The 17329-nt window shown below is 42.7% G+C and overlaps 1 protein-coding gene across 1 annotated transcript in view; it reads left to right on the forward strand.

Moving 5' to 3' along the window:
• SESN3 (sestrin 3) overlaps positions 1-17329 on the forward strand; it is a 66565-nt gene that overhangs the window by 19383 nt on the left and 29853 nt on the right. The gene's annotated exons all lie outside the window — the stretch shown is intronic.

Genomic DNA, 17329 nt, shown 5'->3' on the forward strand with positions numbered 1-17329 from the left:
ACTTCTAAAAGTGTCTGCTTCCAGGACTTCCAGACTTGGATGCAGGGCACCTCTGACCATTCAAGAGCAACACTGTTAAGTCTCTGCTCTTCTGTTGCAGCTGAAGGGAGTGTACTTTGACAAAAACCACATATAAAAGAATCAAGGACAAGATGGAGGAATGGGGGAGTTGATTTTATTTTATAATTGCTGACAATTGCTTGCCTGCTACGATTAGAATGCTACTTTCTCCACAAAGCATACCTAAATTAGTGAAAACCTTGGGTAAAATGGAGACTCACCATAAGGAATTCAATACTTGTTCCATAACTATTATCTTTTAGGTTTGCTCATCTTAGAGTTACTGTATTTACTTGATTCCAAAATGCGGTTCCCCACCCATTTTGATGTGGGGGGAAGCCCCTTGTCTTGGAATTGAGTAGGAAGTGGTGGTGGGAGGAGATGGAGGCAGCAGCCATAGCTGCTGCTTGGCTCCCCAATTTCCCTGCTCTTCTGCAGCCTCTTCTCCTGCCTGCCACTTCTCCCTGGCACACCTATCCCTCCCTTGCTCTGGGTCTGGCTCTGGAAAGCTCTGCCTTGCCACAGTCTGGGGTATGGAGCATGTTTGCTCTGGCCCATAGCAGCAGCGATGTAATGGCGGCTAAGGCACTGAACAGTTACTTGGGTGTTTGATTTGCACTGATGGTCTGATTCTGACCAGAGCAGCATATTGCGTTTAGGCCAGTAGAACCGTAAATAACTTGAAAGTCACGTATCTGAGAGACTCCATTCATCTTCAAGTGTTTCTGCTGCAGTTGTCACTGAAGGCTCAAACTCACATTTTTACATTATAGGAAGTAAGCAGGGTCTTCTCCAAGAGGGCCTCTCAGCTTCTGAATAACTTCCTTTTGTGCATCCAAAATAACTCAGATTTGTTGACTTTCAGGGCATGTTTCATCAGGATTCATTCAGAGAGAACAAAGATGGTGAGGGATGCTAGGGTGCATTTTGAAAATCTGAGGTTTGAGGAGCATTTGTGATATTTCTTCTGGCTGACTATCCTGGGGAGAATCTGCTTCTCTCTTGTTTATTAGTATGGATCGTATTTTTTCATGGCTGACAGAGTAACTAGAGCTTAGACGAGGCATCTTTGCATGTGATTTCAGAGTATGCTTGCTAAACAGGAATCTGACTGCTGGATGATAAAAGTGATTCTGCTTCACTGACACTCCTATAACCCAGCCACCTGTCACATCATAGATGTTACAAATCTGACGCCAAAAATGTGTGCTTTGTAAAAAATAAATAAATGTAAAAACAACCTTACTTTATTTACAAATATAGTTGTACAGGACGCATCTATAAACTGGTTTTTCTGACAGTTGCTCGAGTGTCCTAAATGCAATTGGCAAATGCCAGAATCTCTGGAGTTGACAGTATATAAACCAGAGAAAGTAGACATAATTTCCTTAATAGTTAATGCTGAACAGTCGTACTTGTTGACTTTTTTTGTTACTTCCACCACTGTGATCAAGTAGAAGATGAGCCAAGGGTAAGAACTTAACTGTAGAAATCAGTTTTAAAGAGGTAATCATGTGTGTCATGGCGGGGTCCTACAGGAGGGCCGTGATCTCCTTAAGGCCCCCTCTCCGTGTCAAGTTGGCTCAAGGGCACCCTCTATTTCTCGTCCACCACGTCTTTGATGGTTTGAATTGGTTGGGAGGCTGCCTTACGCCCTCTCGGACACGTCTCTATGTTTATTCAGACCCCGTGGTTTTCCTGGACTCCTTGTGGATCTTGTCTTACAAATGGGTGCTTTGGGGCACCCTAGCCTTATGGGCTATGTGTGGCTCCAGCCACCCCTGATACCACGCCCCAAGCCTCGCAGATGGAATCGACGTCGGTCTGTCTCTATCTCTCTCTTTCTACGTACACTGCCACCCCCTCCTGGGGCTCTCCTCTCCCTCTCTCGGGGCCTTCTCAGTAGTGCCCCCTCTCTGGGGCTCTCCACGCCCACACCTGGGCTTCTCAAAGTTGCCCCCTTCCTGGGGCTCATCACGCCCACACTGGGCTTCTCAATAAGGCGCTGCCCTCTCCGGGGCTCGTGGTGCCCAACTTGGGCTTTTCTAATAATGTCACCCCCTTCCTGGGGCTTGCCACGCCCGCGCTGGGGCTTCTCAATAGTGCCCCACCTGGGGCTTGCTACACCCACACTGGGGCTTCTCAAATGCCCCCTTTCTGGGGCTGGGGTCTAAGCACCCCATAAACTGCGCCCTCACTGGCGCCGGGGCCCCCACACCACTGTGGGTCCCTTTATGAAGATACTGCGCCCACTCTGGCACTGGGGTCCTCACACTTCGTTGTGAGTCCCCAGTGAGGCCTCCTCCAACCCCTTATAGCCTCACCCAAACCACCGGTGTAATAACAAAACAAAACACGTTGTTTGGACTTTTTGTCAAGTACTTAGTATTTTACCCACAGATTCTGTTCATAATTATCAGTCACAAGTTAAACTGATACTGTTGTAGAAGAATTGGCAATATTGTTAATATATGGTTTAAAAAAAACAACAAAATGATGGACATGTGGAAATATTTTTAAATTTAACCGTCAAACTCAGACTCTCTATCTGCTTTGTTTTTGACCTCCTTCCTTTAAATGTCTTCCACCTCCATTCTCTGGTATCTTCATATTTGGCTAGAAAAATAGTACATGGACATTAATAGTGTTAAAAATGAAGTATTTACTTAAAGTGCCCAGTCTTGAATATTTTTCTTTTCACCAAAAGGCCTTGATATAAAAAGAAGAGTATTAACTGCTGTAATACAAAGCAAGAAATTTGTAAAAAAGGATAACCTATTTCATAGCTTCAAATAATATATTAACTTCCCATCTGCTTCTGAAAGAGCATTACATGGTTTTGACTTGGAACATATGAGATACTTCACAAACTGCTGTCACAGTCCAAAAATGCCAGTCACTTAAACTTTCAACCTACCCATGAAAGTATGATTTGAACTGTTGGAGCGGCTTCTGGTTCTGCAGTAAAATGAGTGACCAGCCTTCTTCCCCTGCGTTTCAACACTAACACTGCTCTCCAGGAAAGCTTTCGTACTGTATTTTCTTGCATGCCCACCCCCTCAACTAAGACATGTGCCTTGTTTTCGGAAGGCACAATGTAGAGAGAGAGATTTTTCCAGTCATGGCTTAGAGCTGCCTTTTCCATGGAGAAGTGCTGCAAGATGCTGCCAGCTTCTTTCTAGGACCGCAAGCAGAAGAGAGGAAGTTCACGGTTAACCCTTTCACAACTGTTCTTGAATTGGCAAGTTTTTTGCTGTTTATTTGGCTGCCAAGCCAAAATTGTTGTCAGCCTGAGAGCAGCTGTGAAATGATTAACATCCTATTTCAGATCTACTGCTTGCTGCCTGATTGAGAAGCTGGCAACTGTCTTGCAGTACAGTATTTCCATGCCTCTATTCCAAAAAGAAAAATTAGTTTCCATGCTCAAGATATACACCCCAATGTTGGAGGGCTGATTACTGGTGAGAGGCGTGGAAAAGCGAAGGTGCATGTGAGATGCAAGTAAATGGGTATGTGCAGGACATGGGAGAGAATATTCACAGAGCCTTCAGCAAGCACCTGGCAGTTTTACCTACAGATTCTGTTCCTTGTTATCGATCATAAGCTCTAGCATTAAATAAGTGCTCAGAACTTCCCCACTTGTCTACATTGGAAGTACAGTAAGCAGGGTTCTGGCCTCTTTATTGTATGTTAAAGCAGAGGAGCATGAATGGGAGAGGGGGACATCTACTAAAACCAAAAGAAGACAAGTTACTTTGATGGGTAGCTGTTTTTGCTTGGAAACAGGTCTATTTTATTTGAAAACAAGGTGTGACCACAGTTAGGGGAAGTAGATGTGAAGGGTGTTGAGTTCCAAGTGGAGAGAATCAAGATATACTTAGTAAATGATAGAGCAATAGAGGTATAGAAGAAACTAGTTGGGGACAGGGGCAGGAAACTGAAATATGGTCTTAGCCTCTTTCAGTTAATGATACTAGGTCTTTTGTGTGGAGTTAAAGTATAAAGTTCTCCATGCCATTTCAGAAGTTGAAACAAAAAATGGGAGGATTCGAGTATTCTACCCATTGTAAAGAGCAATTTGTATAACTGGACTCATGGGATTGTGAGTAAATGTAAATGTATGCGTTGTGATGATCTCAGCTTTACCGCCCCCCTCCCCGCCCCCGCAACCCACTGCTACACTAGGGAAAGCAGGGGCTGGGTGGGGTCAGGTACCATTGCGGGGGGCAGGCAGCCTCCTTGTCCTCTGCCACCCCCACACTTCTTCCCCCTGCAGCCTTCCTTCCCCAGCCACCTATAGCCCCTGGCCACCTGTACCCCCCACCCCTAGCTCCCCATAGTCTCTTTCTCCCCCCGCACCTTCCCCCCCCCCCATTACTGTCTGACTGTGTTTGGTGCTCAGGCCTTATTTGCTGCCTGGTCAAGCAACAGTGGCACTTCTGATTGGCCAGGGAGGGGACAGCGTTTCCATGTACTTCGTACCTGGGAAGGAGTACAGCCGCAGCTGGAGCCGAGATGTACCTGACAGTAAGGGGAGGAGTGAGAAGAAGGGGACAGAAGGAAGGAGGGGCAGATATCTGCTGTGGGTCTGACTCTGGTCCTGACCTGGGCTCAGGGCCACAGTCAGCTGCATCAGTTGTTTGCACCCCGCCCCCCACTTTGTATGCAAATCTAAGATGAGGAACTTTTTTCCCTATGCTGATAGTGTATGGGGACACATGCCTCATCTTAGATTCAAGTAAATATGGTAAGACATGAATGCAGGATCATCTCGGTGACAGGAGTACAATTAAGATTGGTGCCATAACTGAAAATGATGCCCTGTGGGTATAATAATGAAGAATTTTAAAAGGGCAGGTTCTACATCTCCATGCAGAAGGTGAAAGATAAATATTTATTTATATTATATGTGAATTGTAGAATCAGCTTATAGGCTATTATACAAATTGCAGTAGAAGTACATACGACATTTTTCTCCCCATTTCAAAAGCACATATGCTTAAGTGAGGAAATCCATTGGCTCAGGGTTGTATGGATTAAGTTAGAAAATTGCAAACAGTGGGGAACGATTGGCTCAGCTGTGGTACTGTGGTACGAGAAGGGCTTGGGAATTAGTGGATCATAAAGTGAATATTAGCTAGCAGTGTGTTCTTGTTGTATACTGAGCTGTATCAACAGGAACGTCTTTTGCAAATCAAAGAAAGTGATTCTTCCATTCTGTTTGGCACTGATGATGAGGCTTCACCTGGTCATCTTCACCTAGTGTCCAGGTTTGGGCTCCACACTTCAATGAAGAAGTGGATACCGTGAAAAGAGCCTGTTAGAAAGCAGCAAAAATAATTAGAGGCCTATGAAGCCTCTCTGAAGAAAGACTGAAAGAACCAGGGTTATCTAGTCTGGAGAAGAGAACACTGAGGGGAGATTTGCTAACAGTCTTCAAATACCTGGAGGGCATTTATATAGACTTCTCTGTTTAGCTGTAGGAGGCGGGACTAGGAGCAATGGCATCAAACTGCAATGGAGAAAATTTAGGGCAGAGATTAGAAAGAACTTTCTGATTATGAGTAGGGTCTGGTCTAAATTGCTATTTCACAATTTTCTTGAAAATCATTTAAGTGATTTTTCACAAAAAATGCAGTTTGCAATGAAATGCCATGATATGGCTGTTTGCTGGGGAATTCCCCAGCCAGCGGCCATATGGCATTTTGTTGCAACAGAACAAAAAATGGGACCTACATGATCTCTGTCCCCTTCCTTCCATAGCAGTGCCTAGCCAATGAGCCTGGCCAGGGAGGGTGAAGCTGCCCACTGCTGCCAGCACTCCCCCGTGGCACCAATCTACAGGCATGAGGCTACTGTAGCGGGGGAAAGAACTACGTCTGTACAGGTCCCCCCGGTACGGCAGGGGCTGGAGTCTTATCCGACCACCAAACCATCCCTGCCATCCCCCAGGTCTTGCCTGTAGCCGTGGGGCCCAGGGCACCCTCCCTTTGCCTTGCCTTGCAGGACAGCCTGCTGCACTGGGGCCTGCAGGGCTGTTGGGCAGGGCCCCTGAGGAAGCTTCTGGTCTGCGAGCAGGGTGATGCCCCGACCCAAGATGCCCAGCCTGGCCTGACCCAGCCTGGACTGTTCCTGTCACTCCCCGTGGGCCAGGTGCTGTGCTGGGAGGGGCTGGAGCAAGCTGCGGCACCCAGTGTACCTTCACCCTCCTCCTGGTGTGGCAATGTAGAGCTGGCTGCCCAACCCCATTCCCTCCTGGCATTTGCAGCTGCTCCCCTACCCCCTCTAGGGGCTCTCCACTAAGCCCCTGGGCCCAGAGCTGCAGCCTGGAAGCCTCCCCACGCACCTGGCCCTAAACCTGCCCCATCAGTCAGTCAGTGGGCGTGGGGGGCGCCACAATATGAGGATGAAAATGGCGGCTCGCACCATGATCGGTCACGATATTAGTGCGCTAAGTCCATGCTTTAAACCAGGCCCTAATTAATGAGGATGGTCAAGCATTAGAACAGGCTACCCAGAAAGGTTATTGAACCTCTACCTGGAAATTTTCAAGACAAACGTTTAGCTTCAGTGGTTTAGATGATCTCGTGAGGTACCTTCCAGCCCTACTTTCCTATGATCCTGAACATAATGAATGGGGTATAAGCAGTAGCAATAAATCGAGGGTATTGGAAATAAAGTAGCATATATCAGATAGAGACAGAAGCAGTGCTTGAATAAGAGCAATGTCTAGAATACTTTAGATGGAGAAGCATTCAGCGACACTTTAACTAGTGGAGAATCGCATGAATTTGTCATGTTATAGGACAGAGGAGTGAAGGGAACTTGGGATAGAAGTTGCACATAAACCGGTATAAGTGATCGGAAACTGGTTCAAATTTGTAACACAACAGAGGTTCAGTGCATATAAACTGCTTTCAAAATGAATGAAACCAGTTTAAGATAAATCTGGATGGATGTAGTATCAGACTTAACTGATTTAGGCAAAATCAGTTTAATGAACTTGTGTCCCAGATCCCCTCCAGATTTGAGTTAACTCAGCACCCCAGCATCCCAGGATGCTTTGCACCTCCCCCGGAATCCCTCCCCTTTGCAAGGTGGGTGAGCTAGCCTTGCCCCAAGCTGTTTGTTTCAGCCAAGCAGGGAAGCTTGCTTTATCGTCCCCCAGTTTCTGGCCCGGGCCGTTGCAGGCGTGTGGTTGTATTTCCAGAATCAAAAGTGAATGTCTGTTCACTTGCTTATCAGTTCAATCTACACGTCTTAGACTAACCTGCAAAAATCTAATTGATTCAGCCTTGGGCTTTTTGACTGTCTGTACTTTGCCAGTATGAACTCAGTGTGTGGCCTTGGCAACGACTGAAGTTTGAGAAAGAAGTGATAAAGTGACAGCAACTAAAGTTGCAGTAAAATAAAGACCATATGGTATTTTATCTGAACTCTCTGAAGGGTATAAGGTGTGAAATAGCACATTGGCAAATCTGTGTTTCTAATCAGCAGCTAGCTTTTTGAAGTTGTGAAAAGCTGCTAATGAGATTATTTAAAACAATAATTAGCAATAAGCCAAAGGAGGTCATAGAAATTAGATGAATAAGGATTATGTATAATAAAGGTGAATCTACCTAGAATGAAGAGGGAGAATAATTTCACAGGGCTGGGCAGCATAGCTTTTTGCAAGGGAAACCTCAGTGGGTCTTCATTTGCTCTCTTTCTTTGACAAAGAGATTTAAATGAAAGATCCAAAAGATATGGGCAGGGCTGGCCCGTCCTATACTGCGAAACCTGCGGCTGCAGGGGGCCCTGCGGCTAAAGTGGCGAGCCGCCAGTTGCTCGCTGCCAACACCGCTGCTACCAGCTTCTTGTCCAGCCACTTGCTATCCCCCTGCCACTACCGCTGCTGGCTTCTTTGGGGCTGTGGGCCCCAAGACTATTTCTTGCAGGGTACCTCAAAAAATTGTGGGCTAGCCCTGGACATGGGTTCATACATTTTTCTTTCAAGAAGCTGCTTGTATTTATTAAGCAAAACTCTTAGTGCAGAGCTGTGCCTTGAAGTGCTGGGAGATTAATTTTGAACCTTCATGGTCTAGATTCAGACCAGTGTTGGTTAGTCATAATTATGTTTACATCATTGTGGTTGGAACTGGTTGTGGAGGTGAAGAATTTGTGGACCTGATTTGCCCTTTACACCACTCTAGTGGCTGCATAGCCTCAAAGTCTCACTCAGCATCCCCATATGTGCAAATGTCTTATTCCAGTGATCCTAAATTGCAGCATGACAATCTTGATATCATCTACAATATGGAGACACCAGACAATTACATAACTAAACACCATTCATTTTTTAATTAAGACTTTTTTTGAAGGTTGGTTGGCAGCAGTGGGGAAAACCAGTAACAAGTTATGGAAAATATCCATATACAATAGATTAATTTCGCTACTTATAAGAAAATGGAACAGAAGATACAGCCATGAACATAATGCTTTGTAAGCTGGTTTGTTGGTTCAGCTCTTGTAGAGAGCCATTTCTTGCTTTTTTCCTCATTCAAACCTAATGGGACTTCCCGAGTCTGTTTACTGATTGATTTTTGTTTGTTTGTCTTCTTTACACATTTGATTTAAGAATAAAAATTTCTACAAAAATCTTACATAGTATAGAGAAGAGGAAGTAGATCTTGTATCCCTGAATTCAAGGCTTGGGAAAGGAAACTTTAATGAGTCAAAACTCACCAAATTGAGACTAATTTGTAGTGTGCTTTGTTTGCCAAGCAAGTTTTTTCACTTTTTGTGAATAATGTCCATAGAACTTGGAGTGTGGTTCTAACTTTTACTCTCTTGATACAAACGTTGAACATTTGGTTGCTGTACTCTATTCCCTATATAACACTTGGTATTTGACATCTAATCTTTTGTGATGTTTTAAGTCTGTATCTTGCTTCTGTAAATTGAAGCTACTTAATATAATTCCATTGTTGAATTCCTTATGATTTTGTATTGTTACTTGTATTGTTCAGGATACTAAATCATTGATACTCAACCAGCGTGCTGTGAGATCCTTTTAAGGGGTTTGCACAACATTAGCACCCATTAGGTGTGAAACACCTACATGTAATTCACAAGTAAAACGCCAAGATTTCAAATATGAATCCATAGTGTCAAAAATATCCTGACCTGTTGTGGTCTTGCGTTATAAATAACAGAAGAATTTCTGTTATAATTTTCTGTAGTCAAAAAAAATGAGTGAAAGCTGAGAACTGGTAGAGGTTAAGAACCACTGCTGTAAATGAAGATTGAGACTTTGGTGACTTTTTTTTTTTTAAGGTCAACTAGGCTACAAACACTCCAGAGTACAAATGGATGAAAACAGGAACTTTGAAGGAGTCACTACTGACTGCAGTGAGTACAGTGTATGGCAGTCTGGCCCAAAATTATGCTGGCAAAGCTTGTACAATGCACGGTGGATATCAGAAATTGGGGCTGTCCTTGATCTGTAATTGGAAGGATTACAAATGAGATGGTGCATAACAGTTTTCACTGACACGTTTAGCCCATGGGACAGTCACTATTAATAAAGTTCCTTGTTTGTTTATCAGCTGTTCTTGTAGCAGGTATTGCAGTTTGAAATGGTTGATTGCTTGTCATTACAGCTGGTCAGGAGCCAGGATTTCTGTTCTGTTGGAAATTCTCGCTTTATCTTCTCATCTCTCTGCCACAGGGTAGGATTGAAAAGTCAAAATTTCCCATGAAACTTGTTTAAAAAATAGACTTGGGGCCACTGTAAAGTGTCTTTGCTTTTTCTGTAGCTATGAAAGGAGTATGGTGTGCTATTATGTTAAGGGCGAGGACTTCTAGATAGTTTGATTACTGTTATGATTGCAGTCTCTCTGCATTCCTATTTTAAAATTCATTCCTGCAAATATCTGGTTTCTCCTGTAGGCTTTTCTCATGGAAGATGCAATCTGTCCTTGGTTACTGCAGTTCCAGTTGACTGACCAGTTGGTAAAATGCTCTGAACCTTTTTTACTACTTGTGCTGTAAAATATTCAGTGTTTACCTGATGCTCCTTCATTTGAGGCAAGGTAATTTCCAAACAGTCTAGCATAAGAATGGGATGTATGAGTAATCTGCCAGGGTGCTGATGAAGATTTGAAACGGTGGGTTCATCTACATGTTCATTAATGCGTCACAGTTACTGCGCATTAAGTTTAGTACTTGGATAACCAAGTACTAAATCAATGCATAGTAACTGGTACTGCTGCACAGTAGCGCCGGTTTATGGGTTTTTACAGATGCTAACTGTGCAGTAGCCTAATACTGCAGTGCAGTAGCATATTAGCATGGGTTTTGCCTGGCCCACTAATGCGCATTGTTATTACTGCATGGTTAGCATCTCGTGTAGACGTGCCCAGTGACATCTCCAGGAAGAGCTACTCTCTGCTTGCTTAAACAACTTTAAAGTTCCATTTTATCTTAATCTTTAATCTTTTTGAAGATTATTTCTTGATGATCTCATATGGCTTAAAACTGTTTCCATTGTAAAACTTTTTCTTCTTTTTTGGTCTCCTAATTGCCCCATTCCCCCATTGTCCAATTGAAGTGTGCAAAAGCAAACCTGGAAGACCCATGGTGGCACTTCCGGTTTTGCCGCTGCAACCCAAGTCCCTCCTATAGGACCTTCGTGTCCCACCAGTTGAGAACCCCTGATATATAGCACAGATGTGGGGCAGAAAATTTTCCACAGAAAATTTTGCACCCCACATCTCTTTCTTTAGCAAAACAGAATGTGGTTCAAGTAGTTCTGAATCACATTTGCCTCAGTTTGATTCTGAAATGGAACTAACAAGTAGTGCAAGTGATTTTACAGATAGTGACAGTGAAACTGGAGGTACCGCAGTGACCTCAGTGGAGAGAGTTAAACTCTGTTGAAATAGATGAGTGGACAACCACGACATATCATGCACAATTCCTTGGGTGGACTATAATTAGTGTGTCAGCAGTTTTCAGTACCGTCATTTTTTTTCCTTAAATGTAAACAAACAATGTAAGGGAAGTACATGCTACTGTGTATTGTTTTTACATTTTCACAACTATTCCAATAAAAATAATTTATTTCTACATACAGCTTTAAATTTGTTTGAATATAACATTTAAACCACATTAAGTGTGCTATACTTAATTTTTTTCCTAATCAAGTATTTCAGTTCAATTACATGTGACTATTGGGGCATAAAATTAACATGGGGGTACTTTTTTGTTTTGTTTACCAAATATAAGTCAAATAAACATGCTAAATCAGATCACGCTCTATTTTGGTCATTGGAAAATTTTCCAGAAATTTTTCAATTAAAAAATTTCTGGAAAACCCACATCTCTGATATATAGTAGCTGAAGCAAAAGTGATTTGTACACATACATATGCCTGTATAGTTAAAATTCACCAACTTTAAATAAACCTTTTCTTGCTACAGTCTCCTAGCACAGGAATACACTTTTAAATCAGCAATTCCAGAGCCCTGGGTAACTGTTCTATTAAACTAGTTTTAACATGCAGTTGTAACAAGCTTGTGGGGAGCTGTAGACTTAGTGCAATAAGCTTTCATTGTGAAGTGTTGAAAATACGAAATTTTACTTTCTCTTCCATTCCCTTATCCATCTTTGAGTTTTTTGAATAGCTCTTAACTCATCACTTTAGAAAGTATGCCCAAAAGCAATAGTTCTTATCTAAACTTGACAGAGCCAAGGTTATCGTATTTAATACTTGTAAACTTCCCATGTTTTATTAATAGCACCCTGAAAACTTGTATAGCTAGATTGTGTTTGCAGCATCACTCTTGACAAGCTAGTTCTAACCAGTTCTTACTAAAACACAAGTAAGGGAAAACATCAGTTTTCACATGCTTGATTTCAAAAAACCTCCTTTCTATTAGTTGTTAGCCATTTCAAGATGATCCTCTTATACAAATCTTTATACATATAGAGCTCTGCTGTAATATTTTATGGTGACAGCAGAAGGGCTAGAGATTGTATTTTTTAATATAATGACTGTATGATATTGATGGACTACTTCCTGCTAGCTGGTTATACAAAGGACATGCCATAATGTGCTGGAAAAAAAAATTATTTTGTTGTTTTTTTTATTTTGGTTTGGTTTTTTTTAGGTTGCCTGTGATCATGAAAAACTTACCAATACGTGAAGAATAGGTTATGTCACTCCAGTGTAGGAGTCTGTTGTACTTTGTTGCAGGAAGAAGGGAATTCTTCCCAATGTGGATATGGGGATGTGTAGGCACATTTACACATGCGATTAGTCCATCTGAATGAACTCTGACAGAGTTTATGCTGGAGTTTATTGCTTCCGGGAGCAGCATTTATACGTGTGCCTGGAACTGCGGCTCATCTAGCTGGGGTGGTGCAGCCCTGGTTAGCAGGGAGCCCATGGGGTCAGCCTACCAACCCAGAGCTGCTCCCGCCTCGCTCAGTGTGCTGTGGAGGAGCTGGCTGGGGCACAAGGGTGTGTTGTATGGGGGGTGCCATATGGCCATGGTCCCCGACAGCCTGATGGCTTGTTGGGGTGAGCCATGAGGAGGTGGAGAGTATCCTACAACTGCCCAATCTGGAATGCCCATCTTTCTCCTGCGACGCCTTGATGTTAATAAAGTTTACCAGGAGATGGATGCAGGCCAAACGTTAACCCTGCTTGCCCACCTGGGCCAACTATTCTTCATGGGGCTCCTCCTCCCCTCACATTCCACTCTTACCACATCTTCAAAAGAGCCAATAAATTGTCAGTTACTTCGGATGTTACATAACACTCAATTTATATCCATATAAATAAAGTCAAAATAAGAGTAACTGCAGAATAAAAACAAATGCAGAATCAGCCTTCAGCTCAGGACCGTCTTAATTTATGTTAGTTTGTCCTGGGTCCCAACAGAAAATAAACTCAAATCAATTCGCTCCACTGCTTGGGCTGGTAGACTTCAACCAAAAAGTTCTTCTCTAGGAAAAAAGAAAGATCATAAATCCAGAATCGAACTGAGCCAGAATCACTTCAGTCCTCAATATTTCAATCAAACTGTTCACAGCTGTCTAATTCATGCCATCCCATGAATCCCCAGTTTCCTACCTTCAAGTCCCAGCTGCAGTTTGGGGCCCAGATCTCTGGTCGGGACCAATGCCTCCCTTGGGGTTGGCTTTACTTTAACAGTCCCACGCTAGGGCAAGCCAGCTACCTTCCCTCCCTCCTCTTTCCTTTTTTTCTGCCTCGAGCTGTCGTGTCCTCTCCACGCTGTCTGCTCCCTGCAGGCTATCAGCTTTCCACAGCTTGGGTTTCCCCAGCAACTTTTTCTCCCAGAGCTCAGTTCCTTCTCCCTTGTCTTCTGCGGGAGATTGACAGCTCTGGCCACTTCTGGTTCTGGTCTTGCTCGTCCATCACTTCTCTCCTTTCCACCCTTCTATGGGGCCTGAAATGTTGCCCCTTCTACCAATCTGGAAGGATCATGTGCTCCTAAAACTTCGGGACTGGTCCTTTTCACCACAGCAGCTCCCCCCTGCACTGAAGGCACGTAGTTTGTGCTCCTGTCTCTCTGGGCTCTTCTTGGGACCCCCTTTCCTCCCTTCACAGGGTGCTACAGTGTGGGGCTAGCTGGCAGGCAGGAAGCACCCTAGTGCCCCAACCAGCACTGCTCACTGTCTATCCATGCATTGTGGCAGAGTAAATAACTCCACCAAAGAATAGTACTTGTGTTGAGTGTACAATCCGATAGCAGTGTTTATTAGTTTACTCTAGCCTAATAGCACCACTTGTGTAGATGGTGACCCTTTACTGCAAAGCTAATTCGGCAACTGCTGTAAGCGTTTTGTGTAGATGCACCCTGCATGTGGTAAAGCCCTGATTATGCCCTAGTCCAATCAGCCTTGTGAAATGTTTGCATGCAGAAATATGCTCACACAGATGGGCAAAATATTGATCAAAACAGCAACCCAGAGAATTTTGCAGCAGAAGAAAGAGGGAGACAATTTGCTAGGCAAGTGATTTTTTTATTTTTTTTCCCTTCCAAAAAGTCAGGTGTTGAGCAGCTTGGAATTTGTCCCCTTTACAGTTGAGAGTGTGTTACCAGCCATATTTTATTCAGTCATAAACTTTAAGCTACATTTCTGCTGACAGTGGAGGCGATTTAATGCCAGCTTCGGTTGCATTCTAGACTTGTGCTATCAAACTCAGAAGGTATAACAGCTGTCGATTGTAAGGGGGAAATGGGTTGGCATGTGAATTGAAGGTAACTATCTAGAGGGGAATTTCCTACCATTACCAAAACCCTTATCGTAGCTACCCACAAACATAAAAAGCTTGAGTTACTTTTTGTGACTGAAATCATGTCAGACTGAAATGAAGCTTATTTTAAAGGGAAATACTGGGTTAATAATATTTGAGAGAAGGACAAATCAAATCCTGTTTTCATGACTGACTGTCTGATTACCTGAAGAAACATGTTTTTATCTTTTGTTTCTTTACCTACTATGCACTCCTATTGATAGGTATGTCAGTGTCATCTTAATATCCCCATATCTAGTTCAAGAAATAGATATTATTTACCCCTGTAGGACTAACATCTTTTGATTCATAAAAATATCTTATGGTATCTTAGGACTTGAAACATTTATAGTTGATAAATTACAGTAAATTGTCTCCTGGACTGCATTTTATGTAATCAACTCCTATTATTTTTTAAAAGTTGTGTACATTCTTCATTTTTCTCTTCTCAAGGTCCCATCAGGACTTCCTTGTGTATCATCAGATTATCAATTAACATTTTTCCTGCATAATCTGCACTGTTCTTGCATGGCTTCTCAGGGTCTACAAAGTAACACAAGCAAAATAACACATGTTCTAGTGCTGGGACATGGTTCTAGTGCTTTCACAATCTTGTGCAGCAGTCTGCTGAAAATACTAGCATTTATGGTAATCTCAGAACAGTAATTATGTACCAGCTTGACTGTCGTACTTAATCAGACTCTTCTCTAGAATTGTTATGGGCATTTAAGGATCGTTCGATGTACAGTCTGAGACTTCTGCATTAGGAGAACAAAATATTTAGAGTGAAAATCTGAACCTGGCACTGATGTATAACTTACTATAAAGCACCCACCATTAACAAGTAATTGGAGACATGCATTCTTGTTTTTGAGAGAGTAAGAGCTTGTATCCATTCAGATATGTGAGGAACCTCAGTAAGTCTGAGAGGGTGTGAGGTTTTGAGGGAGGAACTATACACTTTGATTGGAGAACTAATTATCTTGTTTTACCTATGATGCAAGAAATAATGGATACCTACAGATCTAAGATCACCTCCGTCATCAGAAGCTATTTGGTACCTAGCAGTAAAACTTGTGCAAACCTTTTGGGAGAGAATATTTGTGTATGTTAGATATGTGTAGGTTTTTTTTCTTCATAAATGTTAGTTGACTAACCTAAATTGGATTTACTGGTTCATTCTTAGGAAGATTAAGTTCCTTATGAATTACAAATAATAGGATGCATGTAATGTAACCTACATATAGCATCCCATAGGGAATATACAAGTGGATAGTCACCTATTTGTAACTTCTGTGCTCCTATTACAATCCATTATCCATTAGTTTATCTTCCATAGAGATAACATTTGGGTTGTAACTCTCTTGATTCAGCTCCACTCATAGTTAGTGAAAAGACTCTCACTTAGGTGGAACTATATTGAGATCCATAAGGGTTGTTTTTTTTCTTATTTTTTTTAATCGGAGTCCAGTTCTTTTCTTTTTAAAGAAAGCATGAGTGCTTAATGCTGCTCATCTGTCTCATGTAGAAAATATAGTCTGGTCAGAGGAAGTTAATGTGAAGTTTTTTAGGACCTGGCTCTTATCTTAGTTTTAGGTCCTGTGGGCTTTGTATCGTACGTATGGTTGTATTCATCTTATTTAGGGCAAGATATGAGGTTGGTGAGAAACGGAAGCCTCAGACACCCATGATATCACAAAATGGGGTCCAAGACGGTGTTAACTTAGTGAGTGACATGAACATGAGTTAGGGTGTTAGGTCTGTGTTTTGTCAGGGTTGCCAGTAGTTTCATGAAGAGTTTAGATTATGGTTTGGATAAGGATAATCCTGCCTCAGGGAGGGAGTTGGACTAGATGGTCTCTGGAGGTCTCTTGCAAGCTCTGTTTCTCTGTGACTGTTACATGCTAAAGGAGTCGGGCAACGGCCATCAGGATTATCAGTAATCCATATTGTTTTAGGCATAGGAGCATGGGCAAATAAGATCAAGACGTTCACACCAGAGCATAATCTAAATCGGGGGTGGGCAAAATGCGGCCCCTGGGGTCCCTAAAAAACTTAAAAAATTAATATTTATCTGTCCCTGGCTGCCTGTCATGTGGCCCTTGATGGCTTGCCAAAACTCTGTAAGTGGCCCTCCGCCTGAAATAATTGCCCGCCCCTGGTCTAAATCAGTGGTTCTCAGCATATCTGAACCTGCTGTCTACCTCTTCTGTGGTCCAACTACTCCCTCCCCTTTTGAATATTCCCAGCATCAGGCTGCTCTGTGCGTGCCAGTTCTGGCATAGGAAGCATCAGGCTGAATTTCCCTGGTCTTAAGCCTAGATTAGGATGTGGGGAGCAGCCTGGTTCCAAGAACACTTTGTAGGGGAGGGAGCATTATCAGCCAGCTGCTCTTGTGGTCCACCAGTGAGAATCACTGATCTAGACTGTATGATCAGCATACACCTTCACAGCAGACAACTTTTACCAAAAGATATTTTTCTAGCTCGTTGCATACTATTTGAGTTAACGGGAGAATTGTGTGGGCAGAATAACGGGATGTCTGAACTGCTACTGTGATGAGGGCAGTCTCTGAGTTCGGTGTTTTGTACAGGTTATTGATTGGGCAGGAAATTCATTTCCAACCTATTAGAAAGATAACAAGCATAGGCTAAACTTTGGGTTCTCTTCTAAATTTGGTCCACCTCAACTAAGCCACCTTCATCGGAGTTTTGAGGTACAACTGTCTGACTACAAGTTCTTAAATCATTCTAGTTGCAATGTGTTTGGTAACAGTCTTATGAAAAGGCTGTTTGACACCTACAAAACCTTTCTATTCTTCAAAATGCTTAGATGTTATACAACCAGATTCTAATACTAAGAGAAATGGGATCGAGTCATGTCAGAAGCGTGGCTTTGTCTAGATATATCTTGTGTACGTTAGCTCTAGAAGAACTTCCTTCTGGGTTGGGTACTTTTGTA

This window comes from Alligator mississippiensis, chromosome 1, assembly GCF_030867095.1.
Source record: "Alligator mississippiensis isolate rAllMis1 chromosome 1, rAllMis1, whole genome shotgun sequence".
Classification (NCBI taxonomy): domain Eukaryota; kingdom Metazoa; phylum Chordata; order Crocodylia; family Alligatoridae; genus Alligator; species Alligator mississippiensis.